The following is a 15,710-nucleotide window of genomic DNA, read 5'->3' on the forward strand; positions in this document are numbered from 1 at the left end:
GCACTATTTATATCCAATCAACATGTACCCTGAATCCCTCTAGTAGTTTAATATTATTAAGAATTGGTGTAATCACACTTAAACCTAAGTACTTAACTCAGTATTTCTGGTTAACATTCAGGCCTCCCGAATGAGTCCTACTATACACAATTAATTTTGCTCCTTTCCCCTTAGATATACTATATTATAACATCATCTACATGGCTAAAATAGTTATGTTCTTTCTTGGTTAGGGTCTGTAAGAAAAAATGTGACAAAACGCCACCGTGAAATACTTTTTTTGATAGTTATATCGTACATTTCGTAACTTATTTTTACCCCGTTCGCGTAGAGAAAGACTGCCATCGAATGATTCAATCAATGAACTTGTCAACGTTTCTAAGTTGGCATTGTTATCTAATAGACTCCGGTAATGGCTTTAGTATTTTCAATCTTATGTACCGAAAGAGTTTTTTGATAAAGAAACTCTCGCTCTTGTTGGATAGATATGACTACTTCGGTGATTATATCAGGTTTAGTGATAACATTATTTTTAGTGGGTACTTTCCCAACTCTAGCCAGTTTACTGCCCAGCCTTTTATGTAAGCAGTGGACTTTGAGAGCACCGAAAGATACGTCCTCTTTGCCATCCCCGGCTTAGTGTTGTTGACAAGATATTTTGCTTGCCTGTTATACTACCGGTATCGTATACTACATAGCAACTACTTGACGTAAGATGCCGACTTTTTTACTTATTATATGGAAAAAAATGTGGACTTTACTTTAAAAATAGCTGTAGCTTTTCTTACTTATTAGGGATGTTTACTCTTATTATTGATATTAGTCACTCTTCCAATTAAGATGAGTATTATAAGCATTATATAGTATATCGCAGGCACAACTGAATCTCAAATCATTAATTGTTTAATATAAAAATTATTGTCAAAGAACCCATAGTGCGTCATTTTAAAATTCAATAGGCCAAAAAATAAAACACATTTATGCGATGCCAACAATTCAACAGTTTCATTAATTAACACTTTTTGTTTACAGTGTAAAACGTTTAATAATTTTGTATTTATACTTGTTTTTGTCATACTCAACCCTCTCTGGTGCGCTCATTCTACTGTGTTTACTACTCGTATTTTTAGTAAAAATGTGCTAAATGTGATGAATACTACTTATTGTACATTGACTAATCGGAGAATAAACCAACAACATTAACTAACAACAACTAGATGAATGAGTAGAAAAAGGAAATTATTTTTAGAGGAGTCAGTCATAGTCCGCCGTCGCCGCATGTTATTATAACCAATCGGCCAAATTAATCTCAACTCTAAACATATTTTCACAAAATTATCATATTTAGTTGCAGTTAACACCCTTTACGATTTACAAGTCCAAAAAATAAATTGTTCAAAATTGTTCTAATAAAATACAAATAAAATAAATAAATAAAAATATCGTGATATTTTGGTGCCAAATTGTAATTTAAGTGTTTTAAAGTTTAAAATTAGAAATGGAATCAAAAGTCTGTAGTGCATTATTTAAAATGTACATCATATGCTAATAAAAAATCTGTGTAAATATAATAATTCAGTTATTTGTAGCAAAAAATATGTTTGTGAGAATCAACAGTTGGTTTTTGTAAAAAAAAGTTTTACAATCTTTTAAAAAAAATAATAAAAAAATTAAATTAATAAAAATATAATAATATTTGTTAAATTGTTATACAATAAGGTGCGTTTATTAAAGTTTTTGAAAAAAATAGCAAAAAATATGAAACAAATCTAAAAATATTTATCGATTTTTCTCTTCATCATCAATTTATGAATAAATAGCAGCGATATTGTTGTTGTATGTTGCCATTACTTACATACAAACAAACACATACAATTCAATATTTTACATACACATGTGGATAAACTAATAGGCGTGAATTTTGTATGTAAGTTTTTTTAATTATTTAATATTTAAAATTAATTTTCAAATACAATTTAAATTATTTTTGTTCCCGACGTTTTAAGATATCTCATAAAGTACTATTCATCCCACATAGATTACTTTATATATAAACATATAGGCTTTTCGAACGCAAATTCTACTTTTTTAATATCGCTTCACTTTTTAAGATTTGATGAAATTTGCACATATTATCCAAGAACGAAGCGATTGAAATCGGTCCAATATTTAGATACAACAGTATCCTACGATTAAAGTTTTTAATCTCACTATAGTGATATATTCTAGTATCTCTACAAAAATCAGCACAAATAAGTTTGATATAAGTTTTTAAAAACTCTGCTGATTTTCGTAATAATCGAGCCTCATTTGATCCTAATCTACTTCTGAAGATGACTTGAAAAACAATAATGTGTGATTGTTTGTTTGAAGTTTGTAGAGGAAACAATTGAATCGATTTTCCTGATCTTTTCACAGTGGCTTCCTACGAGAAGCCACTCCCAAATACTAAATAAGTTTCAAGAGTTGCATATTGCAACATCTTTGACATCTATAAAAATATTTATGGAAAAAATAAGCGGAATATGTTGGTTTACCAATGCTGGTTAATTTTTAAAAATCTATGAAAAACTGGAAGAGTTATGCTAAACTTTCTAATAGCATGTTCCTCGAGTGTTTTTATACTTAGATGGCTGCATTGCATACATTTGATCATAAATTTAAAGATCCAATATTAAAGTGCGTCATATAGAACGCTAAAAGCTTTTTAAATAATTAATTTCTACAAGTGGTATTAGTTTGTTTAAATTGGTAAACAGATTTTCAAATTATAAAAAATACCTTTCTTATAGCAGTAATATTTTACAATTTATGTATCTCAAAATATTTGCAAAACATACACCTATTTTTCTGCCCAGTTATGTGCGAGCACAAACACTAGTATTTATTATTAATTTATTTTCGTGTAAATGTATGTAAGAGTAATTGTGTGTGAAAGTGAGTACAATTTAGTGTATTTTTGAATGTTTATTGTTGATCCATCTATATATCTATTTATCCATTATCACTAAAAGTGATAATTATATTAACTCTGATGTCAAATGATAACAAACCACCACCAACAATCAATGCGCAAAATATATATATTTATGTATGTGCATATGTATACATACATATATGCAAGTTAGAGCACCATCTAAAATAATGTTGGATTAATAATGTAAACTGTTTTTTGTATAATTATATAAAAAATAAAAAATTTGTTCTTTGTAGTAGATTTTTGTTCTTTGTAGTTGATCCGTTTAGTTTTACTTAAATGTTGGAAAATATCATTTCCATCTAGGACGAATGTATTTTTAGGGACATGTTTAATACATATATACTTTTATTTGCTAATAACAATTTTAAGATAAACAAAATTAAAACAAAAACGTATCGTTTTCATGAACTTACAAACACGTAGTTGTCTAAAAAATCTATGTGTGGTCGATTCTATTAGATATAAATTGAGTTTTATTGATCTGCGTTAAAAGAATATTTAATAAGTAGTTAATATTTAAATTTTAAATAAAAACTTGAACAAAAAAACATGAATTTACACCTCAAAAGTAATGAAAAAGTGATGGAAGTTTTTTTTATAACTTAAATTCACTACTCTGAAGTAATTTTTTAGATAATAATCCAAATCTTCTAATAGTAAACTTATGTTGTATTTTGACGCCAAATTGAATATTGTAAAATGTAAATCAATTGAAGCATAAAGCCAAATAAGGCTGTTTTCTATTTTTTTATTTTATTTGTGGTTAACAGTTTATTTACAGAAACTCTGCGAATTATGAGTTATTTTGTTTGTTATAAATGGTAAATGAATATCTATTTATAAAACTTCGGAGTTTGAACCCAGAAATTTAGTTGTTGTCAGTGATTCTAGCTCCAGCTGTTTACTTAACCCATTCGTTCCCACTGTATTCGCTTGGGTGCAAAAAAACAACCGATTTTATAATTCTAGATTATCCATGCTACTGAGTTTTTTGTAAAATTTGATTTTTGGAATAGTACTTTTGAATCTAAAGAGTAAATGTAACTAATTACAATATCATAAAAACATTGATAAATTTTAACAAATTGTCAAATTTGTCAACAGAGTTTTTAAATTTTTAAATTTTTCATACCTTTCATTGGAATTTGATGTCAAACTCTTTCAAATAAAGTAAACAGGATTTTATAAGATTTTTTTAAATAATTAAAAATTAGTTTTTAAGTTTTTTTATAAGCTTAAATATTGGTGTACTCGCTTGGGTACAATGGGCCTATCCATACCTATTTTTTCATATATCTAAATTATCTTTTAAGGATGTTTATGTCCTCTTTGGTAAAAACTTTTGATGGCTTGTAGGTGCTACTGATTGTCATTATAATAAAATCAATTCACATTTAGATTTTTTATTTTTTTCAAATATTGCCAAGAAATGAATGAAAAATGAACTGATAAATACTGTTAATTACTAGAGGTGAATGCGAATTGTATGACAGCAGTGGCAGATAAGAATATTTCCCATTTCATGAATTTTAATTAATTTATTTTGACACAAATATCAATAAAGTGTCGAAAAAGTGCAATAAATACGATAATTCACAGAGAATTTCAATACAATTCATAATAAATCTAATGGAAAAATTCTCAAAACTAATTGATTCGATTTTTAATGAAAGAAAATACCAAAATATTAAAACAATAATAATAAAAATTGTTTGTAAAATTTGTTTTATTTTTTTGTATTTATACCCATATTGTCCCGCTGTATCCATCCGAGTACAGCCCAAAAATCGCATTTCCAAAATTAAAAATTTTTTGTTTTTAAATTTAATTTTAAATTAACCCATAATAAAATTCATTTTGCAACAAATAATTTAAATTCATTGATTTTAAGATGTTTGGGATCTAATGGGTTAATGCAAGTCAATGTAACTTCGTGAACAGTTTTCCAAAAAAAAAATGTAAGTAAATCTTTGTTATTTAAAAATAATAAACCAAAATTTTAGATAAAAAATTACGCAGTGATACATCAAAAAAATGCAGGGGTTCTCATATACCAATTCCATTTCGTTATGATCCATAGAGTAGGAATATATTTTTAATTTTTCCCGATCACTTCGTTTAGTTCCTTTTTAAGAGCAAAAGATGTGAAAAAGAGCTATTTTTGAAGTTTTAACTTTAAAAAAATATATTTATGGTGGTTGCAACCGATTTTCAAATTGGATATTTTGTTTTAAAGATACAAGTGTTGTCTTTCAACCCAAAAAAATAAATCCAAAATTTATGATTAATGTCTTGGTTACGGCCATTTAACATTTTTATACAAAAACAAGTATGAATGTATAGTCGGGCGTAGCCGACCATATGATACCCTACACCAGCCAGTATGTATCTTAAAAATGGGGATTATTTAAAAAATTAAGCATTTGGTTTGTTTTTTTAACTTTATTTCGGAATATTTTTATTTTTTTTTGGCAAAAAAAGAGATTTTTAGGAGGGCTCAAAGGGGAGTAGGGCAAAATATGGCCCTATCCTTAAAAATGTTGGTAGGGGAAGTTAAGTCTTCTTCAATATTATTTATGTACAAAATTTAAAAGTGTTATTAGTGTTTGTAAGTGAATTTTGACCTTTAAGTCATTTTCTGAAGGGGAGTTTGTATGGGGGTAGGGTCAAATGAAGCCCGATCATTACAAAAATCGGTAGTGTCATTTAAAGTTCTATAAAACTAAGTTTTGTCGACTTTTGTTAACATAATAAATCATTTAAACAAGTAGGAAAGTATAGTCGGGCTTGGCCGACCAAATAATACCCTACACCATGAGTATATTTTTAAAATTTTTACTTATTATAAAATTTTTATTTTTTGTAAAGAAACTTTTATGTTGAATATTACCATAATTCCAAAATATTTAAGAAATTTATTGATAAAAAACTAAAATTTCTGAAAAGGCTTTATATAGGTCAAATATGGGCCGATCCTCGGTAAATTTGGGAAAAGGATATATTTCTAAATAACAGTTAGTTTTCTTGAGTTTCATTGCGATACAAATGGTTACAAGTCAATTTTAGACGTTTAAGTCATTTTTTGAAGGGGGGTTTGTATGGGGGCTAGGGTCAAATATAGGCCGATCCTTACGTAAATCTGCAGTGTCATTTATACTTATATAAAACTTATTTGTGCCAATTTTTAGAGAGATAGCAGAATATTTGACGTAATTATGGCATAAAAAGTTCAAATCGGGAGGTACGGTTGTATGGGGGCTAGGTGAAATAATGGACCGATTTCAACCATCGTCCTTGTGGCAAAAAACATGCTTGATCCAAATTTCATCAAATTATCTTGAAAATTGCGGCCTGTACCTTGCGCACAAGGTTTACATGGACAGCCAGCCAGCCGGACAGACGGACGGACGGACATGTCTTAATCGACATTAATAAGTATACCCTACCCCACTATAGTGGTATAGGGTATACTTAATTATAAGCCAAAAGGCCCTATTTGGGGGGTACGGTTGTATGAGGGTTAGTCGAAATAATGGACAGATTTTAACCATTTTCAATAGGCTTTGTCCTTGGGCAAAAAAAAGCGTGTGTGCCAAATTTCATCCAATTATCTTGAAAATTGCGACCTGTACCTTGCGCACAATGTTTACATGGACAGCCAGACGGACGGACGGACATAGCTTAATCGACTCAGAAAATGATTCTAAGCCGATTGGTATACTTTAAGGTGGTTATAGGACGAATATTTTTGTATGTTACAAACATCAGCACAAACCCAATTTACCCTCCCCACTAAAGTGGTGTAGGGTATAATTAATTTGTATGGAGAAAACTAAAAATTCGAGGAACACGCTATTAGAAAAATTGGCATAAATCATCCAGTTTTTCATACATTTTTATGAAATAACAAGTTTTAGAAACCTTCCTTTATGTGATTCTTCAGGAAAGTAAAAAAGATGAACTTACTGCCTCATGTCAAAGTAGAGCATGATGAAAATGAAATTTTTTTAAAAAAGTGAGAGTTTTTTTACTTAAACGACCGTAATTCAGACATTTGACCATAAATTTTGGATTTCTTTTTTTGGATTAAAAGGCAACACTTGTATCATTAAAAAAAATATCGGATTTGAAAATCGGATGAAAACTACTAAACTTATGATTTTTGAAATTTAAAACTTCAAAAATGCCTGTTTTTCGCATCTTTTGCTCTTAAAAAGTAAGTTAACGAAGTGATAGGGGAAATCTAAAAATATATTCGTACTCTATGGACTATAACGAAATAGAATTGGTATATGAGAACGCCTGCATTTTATTTTTCTTCACTTTTGTATCACAGTGTTATTTTTTTTTTGCATTTAGATAGAATAACGAAATAAGAATAATTCATCAAAAAATGTTGATTTTATTTGGATGGGTTTTATTTAATTTGTTTGTGACAAAAGTTGTGCAAGATTTTCGCTCACCTAGATTTCTGGAATCGGTAATGTACATTTGGAAACTACAAATATAAGACTAAAATTTATTTAAAGTATGTGTTCCATTCATTACATTGTAATATAGGAAATAACAACTACAAATTACCGAAATTTAAGAAGTTTTTGTTGGGATGTAATAAGACCATCACGAGAGAAGTGGGTCAGTAAAAATGAAATTACACCATTCGGCTTGTCAGATTGTATAGTCGGGCATGTTCGACAATATGATACCCTACAATAGTGCGTATGTTTAGAAAGCGTATTAGGGCAGTGATCTGTCTTCTCCCTGCTTAGAGTCCCATAAGCTGAGGGAGGTCAGATAGTTAACCAACTGGGAAATGGGGGTGAAATAGAATGATCTACACGGATAGAGCAAGAGTATTCAATTATTAGGCTTTTTGTCTTATTCGGTTCATTCGACAAATAATTATTTGAGGTTTTAAGTTAGGTTAATAGCCGGATAATTCAAAATTATTCGGTTAATCAAATAAAAGGAAAATGGATATCTTTTTCTTAATAATATTATTTCTATTTTACAATAAAGGAAAATGGATATCTTTTTCTTAATAATATTATTTCTATTTTACAATATATTTCTTCCTATAACAAACAAAATTTTAATTTTCCACTACTTTAAATTCAATTCTATTAAGATTTTTCTCAAATATTAGAAATTATTTATTTTCACGTAAAATCCTTTTTTATATAAATAAATAAAGTTTATTAAATTTATGTTTTTGATATTTAACAACGAGTTCCAGAATTCATACGTTCCAGTGAACTAGATTATAATTGTGTTGCTGAAGAACTTATTAGAACTTAGCCCAGCACAATTCCTCAAAACTGGATGTAGGTTGTAAAAGCGATATAATTATTTTCAAGATTTCTTTCAGAAATCTGAAATGTTTCTTCATGCACCCATTCTAGAAGTAGGTTAATCAGAACCACTTATTACAATGTTTCTGAAGTATTGTTATAAAAATAATCCAATAAATATTCTTCAATTTAGAAAAGTAATTAAGAAATTAATACAGAAAGTAAATTTATTATAAAAATATTGAATTTTGTATAAGATATACAGTTTTTTTATTGTTAAATAATAAGTTTTTCTTATTCGATTAATCGATATAAATTATTTGGTTTATTCGTTATTTGAAATTTGGCAATTTTCATTTGTTCGAGCGATTAATCATCAAAAATTAATCGATTAACCGATCGACCAAATCGAACTCTCTCACAAATCTCGGGAGTTGACAATTGAGAATAAACCTAAGAAAAAAAGAGCTCACCGTCTTCTTATAAACAGTAGAAGGCAAGCCATACTTGACTCAATGGAAACTCATGTCAGAATCCTTCGAGTAAGTAATGCCAAGCCAGATATTCCAAAGATGACCATGTCAGCGAAATCAACAAGGAAGGTAAGAGTATCTCAAAAGAAGCCCCGAAAATGATAGAGGAGAAGCTAGACAGTAGAAAAGCAGAAGAGCCGCCATCTTATGCCAAAGTTGCCAGATCAGGGATGATCTCTGATATGCAGTTTACGATACCTAAGATCAAAGCATCAGTAGATACTACTGATAACATTGAGCAACCAAATCCTAAAAGCGAGGGAGCTAAAACAAACTCACCAAAAGAAAGTGCATTTCCAAAATTGGAAAGTTGACGATTGAACGAGCGAGGAGGTGATCAGCAACTCGCTGGAACGCAGTTTAAATGGATGACTATGACTGCGGTTATACATATAAACCTCCATCGGGGCGATGATGGGTAAAATTGCACAGGTAAGATGTGTACATGTAACTTTAATCCAGGAACCTTGGACGATTCACAACAAAGTTTCTGGATTAAATCATGTAAATTTCCAACTTTTCTACGCTGATACAGGGTCTCGACCAAGAACATGTATATATGGATAGCTGATAGCATGGCTAAAAGCAGTAAACCAGACAAAGGCCTAAAATTTAAGCAGTATGCTTAAACCGCTTTAAACGAAGTTGTCCATTACATAAGTGAATCCTTCGATAGCAAACTGTATACTCTGGCGGTATGCATTGACATCGAAGGCGCTTTCTACACTGCACACTGATACTCTTATCCACAGAAAAAAATGAAATTCAAAATCAAAAAAAAAAAAAAAAACAAAGACAAGTAAAAAAGGACCTAGCAGGAAATTTGTAAAATCAATAACTCAAATTCGTAAATTTTTAATTGAATGATTTTCAGGATTTTTCTTATTAAAATAATAAACTATTTACAAAAAACAATAATAATTATTCGTAACATTTTCAAATAATTATTTCACTGAAACAATTGCGCTAATTATTAGTATTTGTACTGAAATTTAATTTTATCTGAAACAGATACATTTTTTATTGTATATTGGCAATAATAATACACAAAATTTCTTATTGAATCTATAGAAATTTTGATACAAAATAGATATTGAATATTAACAATAATTTTACTAGTTCTCTAAAATTAAAATTTGTAAAAAAAGTATTTATATATTTTTATTAATACAATTTTATTTAACATCCTAGAAACTGTTACTTTGTACTGTAAAACCTGAAACACTTATACATTAAATGTTATAAATCATATATGTATTTATAAAAATGGAAAATAAAATTTAAGCAAAATATTCTTAAAAAATGTGCATATTTGTTTCTGTGTAGACCAGTTTTATTTTGACTGGGTGCTTCATAACTGGATCAACTATATGCTAAGGAACAGATGGATAAGCTGCGAGATGTACGATATAAATACTAGAAAAAATTTATTTCGCGGTATACCACGGTAGACCTTAACTGAGAAAGGACTTACCCTATCTGCTACTCAGACGATGTCGTAATGCTTTTAAAGGGAAAGGAAAATACTTGTGTAGAAGAGCTGAGATGGCTCTCAAAACTGGGCTCAACCGAGAGGCCTCAATGTTAAACCAACGAATACGGAAAGCTGTCGTTTCACAAGAAAGACAAAAATTTCTACGTATACTGAACCTTGGCAAGAAGATATTGACAGACAAAGTACTTAGGTGTAATCCTCGACCAAAAACTAAAATAGGATCAATAGGGTAGAATCAACAAGGCACATCGGTGTTGGGCGATATGTAGGAGAACTATATGCATGAAATGGGGTCTTAGTCCTATTATGACAAATTGGATTTATAAAAGTGTAATTGTGCAAATACACTTTTATAAAATAGTCGGCTGGGCCGACTTTAAGAAATTTTTAACCGAAATGTATCTTTACTTAGAAGTTTCAATTGTTTCATTATTCCAAAAAATCAAAAATGTCAAAGAATAAAAAATATTTTTTTTTCGTTTGTAAAATTTAAATTATTTTCGGGATTTTAAATAAATGAAAAGTGTTGAAAAAAATAATAAACATTAAGTTTAAGTGATAAGAAAAACTAATAAGTGGTAATATCTTCGCAATTTTGCGAAGAAAATTTGATGTTTAGTGAGTGCGTTTAGTTCTCACAGGTTTATTTTATTCTCTCAGAGCTCGTCTGTGCGAAGAGAATAAATATTTTTATTTGAAACCCCCTTCAGTTTCGCCTATATGTACTACTATATGTATATAGATTTTTAAATAATTATCAACAAATTTCGATTTAACAACAAAATACTAGGTTCTATGAAATACAATTTGACATAGTTTTATTTAATTTTTAAATCCACTATAGTGCGGAAGGTATTTAAGGTTTGTGCTGATAATTGTAACGTCCAAAATATTGGTCGTTAAAGTATCGGTTCAGTATCATTTTCTGAGTCTGTCCATCTGTGTGTCCATATAAAAATATAACTTGATAAAATTTTGTTCTTAGATCTTTTTACGTCCATAATTCACTTAAAAACATTACCAAACTACAAAATTCGAAAGAAATATAATATATACAAACACATTCATTTACTAAATTTTATAAGAATTGCTATCAAGCTTTTCACTTTCAGAAATTAAATATATACTATTTAAAGTTGTTTCTTAGTCTTAGTTGTTTCAAACTACAGGTCGCAATTTTGTAATTCAATGAAATTTGGCACATGATTCTCTATGGTACCGTAGACGAGGCCTACTGAAAATGATTAACATCGGTCCATTATTTCACCTAGCCCCTATTAATACCATGATGTCTTATATATTACTAGATAGACAAATATTAGTGCAAGACTAAATAACCGAATATATATATTTTTTTTTTCAAAAATATTACGTTTTTGAACAATATTTTTTTTTTTGGTTCATTTGAATAGTTCGTCATCTTTAATTGACAAAAACAACAACAATTTTTCAAGAAACTTTTTTATTTTATAAACATTTTTACCAGGTTTTAGAAAAGATTTACTAAGGAACATATCCTAACATATAACTCCGAAAATACTAGATGATAAAGAGTTATAAAGATTCTTAAGTAATGTCAAGGAAATTTCGGTCCAAGCCTTTTTAGTTCCTTCAATTTAGGCTTCTTTTATGTCATATTGCTGCCAGACATATACACATTACGAGAAAGAATATCGGAAACCTTTTTAATAATAAATAGGTGAGAAGTTTATGGAGGCCACTCCAAAATTTTTATATTCTGGCTTCAAAGCCACCTTTTAACAGGCCTGGCAGTATGGATCGGGGCATTATATTTTTGAAACATCCTCGGCAATGTTTCAAAGATGTCCGAAAATGTAAAAAACCGGTTTTCTAGTATGACATTACAATTATTACAATTCTTACAAGATGAAAGAAATTTTAGCTCACATGTTTGATAATACGAAATTGCCCCCCACTATAACCAATATCTTCAACAGCTATGCAAACGACTCAGGTAGAGCTCTTCCTTTCAAAAATCATAAAAATAATGATTATATAGATCTGGACCTTCTAAATTTTTTTTCAAAACATTTTTTCATCCGAAAAAACAAGATGTTAATATAGCTTTTTATAACCATGTGTTCACGTACAAGTTAAAGAGGATTTCTCTTTACGAGAGGCATTTGGAGTAACATTTATTAATTTTTTTAATATTTCTAAAGCCTTGGCCCTTCTAACAATTCGTTTTACTGTAGCTAGGCTTGCTGTAACATCCAATTTTTCTCTAATTTTTGCTACAGAATCACTTGATTTGAAGGCAATTTTTATGAAATCTCTTCTGTCCGCTTTTGTTTTGACTCTATATGTAGTTCCATTTATGCTTTCTTAATATTCAAACTGTTTTCGGGAGTAGGAGTGTAATATTAGGAATATGTTCCTAAATTGTATAAATTTTTTAAGCCTCGACTTAAAATATTTTAAATGTATTTTTATTTTCTATTTGTTAAAAAAATGTTTTAAATTTTGTGTTTGTTTATGATAGTATAAAATCGATGAAATCTGCGCGAATTTATGATTTAATTTTTCAGCATTTTATAATTTTTTAATTATACAAAATACGGTAATAAAGGTTTATTATATACTAAATATGGAAACAGATTAATAAATTCTATGAACTTTTAATATTTTGAATGAAAATGTTTTGGGGAAAAAAGTCATCTTCGGTTCATACAATTAATTACAAAATTCATTTCATTTATGTATTATTTTTTTCTGTGTTGTAACTTCAAGTTAATTTTAATAAAATTATGCAAAATTACTTGATTTCAAATTAACGAAATATATCGGAAATTACTTAATTTCGAGTAGATTTCGAGCGATTAATATTTTTCATGAATGATATTTTCCAAATTTTTATAGGTTAAGTTCCAATTCGAAGATTACTTTAAGCTCTTGGTATGTGTGTTATATTCATGAAAATCACCTATATACATAGAAAATGTGCGTTTGTTTGTATGTTTGTAATAGAACTAAATTCTTAAAATATTGCACGAAGAACTTTAATAAGTTATATCAACATTTTTAAGGAAAAAGACTTTCATATGTGGGACTTGGAGCCCTCATATGAATAAAATAAAAAAAATCATTTATTTAAGAAACTATTAAAGCTAGAATCTTCAAATCTTCTTGAAGAACTTTAACATTCATCTGAATATTTTGAGTATAACGGGCGGACTACCAATGGGGTATTTGGTACCTCTCATATGAATTAAAAACAAAATTTCGCTTAACTGGGAAGCTAATAGAACTAGATTCAACAAATTTTGCGCAAGTTGCTTAACATTCATCTGAACATTTTGGAGGAAAAAGATCGGACTTTCATCTGGGGAGCTTGAAGGTCCTACATGAATTAAATAGAAAAATTCTATTTTTTGTTTTACCCACTTAAAGATTTTGAAAATTTTAACCACAAAAGTTTTCCAGATTACCAATATGTTACATTTGAGAGATGCCAAGAAAATTATTGTAAGTTCGCCAATTTATAAAGAAATTTTTTTATTTAATTCATATATGTGGTGTCAAGCCCCCCATTAAGAGTCCGCCCGTTATTTTCTAAATGTTCACATTAATGTCGAAATTATTCATATAGAATTTGAAGATTCTAGATCTAATAGATTCTCAGATAAACGAATTTTTCTATTTTATTTATATGGGGGCTCCAAGCCCCCCTAATAGTAGTCCGCGAATTTAATACACAAAATGTTTACATGGATGTTAAAATTATTTGTGCAAAATTTTAAGATTCTAATTGTAACAGTTTCCAAGATAACGAATTTTTCTATTTATTTTATATGGGAGGTTCCATGCCGCCTAACGCTAGTCAGCCCACTTTTTATCCTAAATAATCATATTGGCACTAAAGTGGCTCCTACAAAATTTGAGCACTCTAACTGTTATATTATATCAAGAAAAATTAATTTTTATATTTAATTAATATGGGAGGTGGGAGTGGCTCATAGGTAGTCCGCCAATTTATTACCAAAAATGTTTACATGGATGTTAAAGTTATTTGTGCAAAATTGTGATATTCTATCTGTATTATTTTCCAAACTAAACGAATTTTTGTATTTAATTTATATGGGAGGTGCCACGCCCCCTAACGCTAGTCCGCCCACTTTTTATCCCGTATAATCATATTGACACTAAAGTGGCTCCAACAAAATTTGAGGACTCTAACTTTTATATTATTTCAAATATACGAATTTTATATTTTCTTAATGTAGGCGTGGCTCCTCGCCCACTTGAAAATTCAAAATAAAAAGTAGTTTATTACCTATTCCAGACATACAGTTCAGCCGTTTAGTAGTCTATAGCGTTTAAACATACAAACAAACACACATTCACAAGGCATTAGAATAACTTTTTTTAATAATAAAAGTACCATATATTAAATTTTAACAAATAAGAAATAAATAGCTTATTAATGTATTCTTTTAGAATTTAAATGAAATATATTATAATCAAATGAAATTATAAGAAACCTTTAAGAAAAATTGCATAATTTAATTACTAAATAAATAAATTTTGTAATTATTACGTATTTAATTTCGATTGCGGTATCGAAGCACACCGGTATTAGCTAGTTATACATATAAAGAAAATTTTTAATGAGTCGAAAATTGTTGTACATACTAGGAATAACAAACTGGACGGGTCTTTTTTAAAAAAAGTGCGATTTTAATTTTTTTTAATTACTAATTACAAAACCCATTTCAATCAATTTTTAGAACATCAATTCAGACCATTTTTTATATAAATATTGTATCTACACACACACGTGTACATCTTTTTCTATATACAGTGTTGTTGTTGCTTTTATAACAATTTTTTGATGAAATTTTCAGAGGTTGTCTCGGATTTTTGCTCATATCTCCGTTATTTACCGACCGATTTTGCTGATTTTAAATAGCGATCTTCTCGAAAGCATCTCTAATAGAATTATTGAAGATTCGGATCCCGCCGATATCTGGGGTCCTCTAAAAACTGATTTCAACAGACAGACAGAAGGACAGACAGACGGACATGGCTTAATCGACTCCGCTATCTATAAGGATCCAGAATATATACTTTATAGGGTCGGAAAATTATATTATAGAAATTACAAACGGAATGACAAACTTATATATACCCTTCTCACGAAGGTGAAGGGTATAAAAAAAGTTTATATTCTATGGTGCCGAATTTTAAATTCCCATCCCATCAAAACATTGTCATGTGTCGATATTAGGAGATATATGATTTTCAAAAGGGGTTCTCTTCAAAATTACAATGTTCAAAAAATCGAATCTTAACAAATTCTACAGTTCTTATTCCCCTTTCATACCCAATAAAACTTAGTGTTCTTATATTTTTTACTTACTCCTCCAATATTTTTACAAAAAAGTGAACGA

General features: G+C 29.1%; 1 protein-coding gene across 2 annotated transcripts in view; it reads left to right on the plus strand.

Annotated features, from left to right (window-relative positions):
* Positions 1-15,710, plus strand: part of LOC111677112 (adenylyl cyclase 78C) — a 60,758-nt gene that overhangs the window by 22,348 nt on the left and 22,700 nt on the right. Inside the window, exons 1-2 of one of the 2 annotated variants that reach the window (XM_046952749.1) lie at positions 1,074-1,719; positions 1,821-1,927. The exons of the other annotated variant lie outside the window; for it this stretch is intronic. The gene's annotated coding sequence lies outside the window, so the exon portion shown is untranslated. Of the gene's footprint in view, positions 1-1,073; positions 1,720-1,820; positions 1,928-15,710 lie in introns of those variants that run through there. 2 annotated transcript variants of the gene reach the window in all.

Source organism: Lucilia cuprina, chromosome 5, assembly GCF_022045245.1.
Source record: "Lucilia cuprina isolate Lc7/37 chromosome 5, ASM2204524v1, whole genome shotgun sequence".
Lineage (NCBI taxonomy): Eukaryota > Metazoa > Arthropoda > Insecta > Diptera > Calliphoridae > Lucilia > Lucilia cuprina.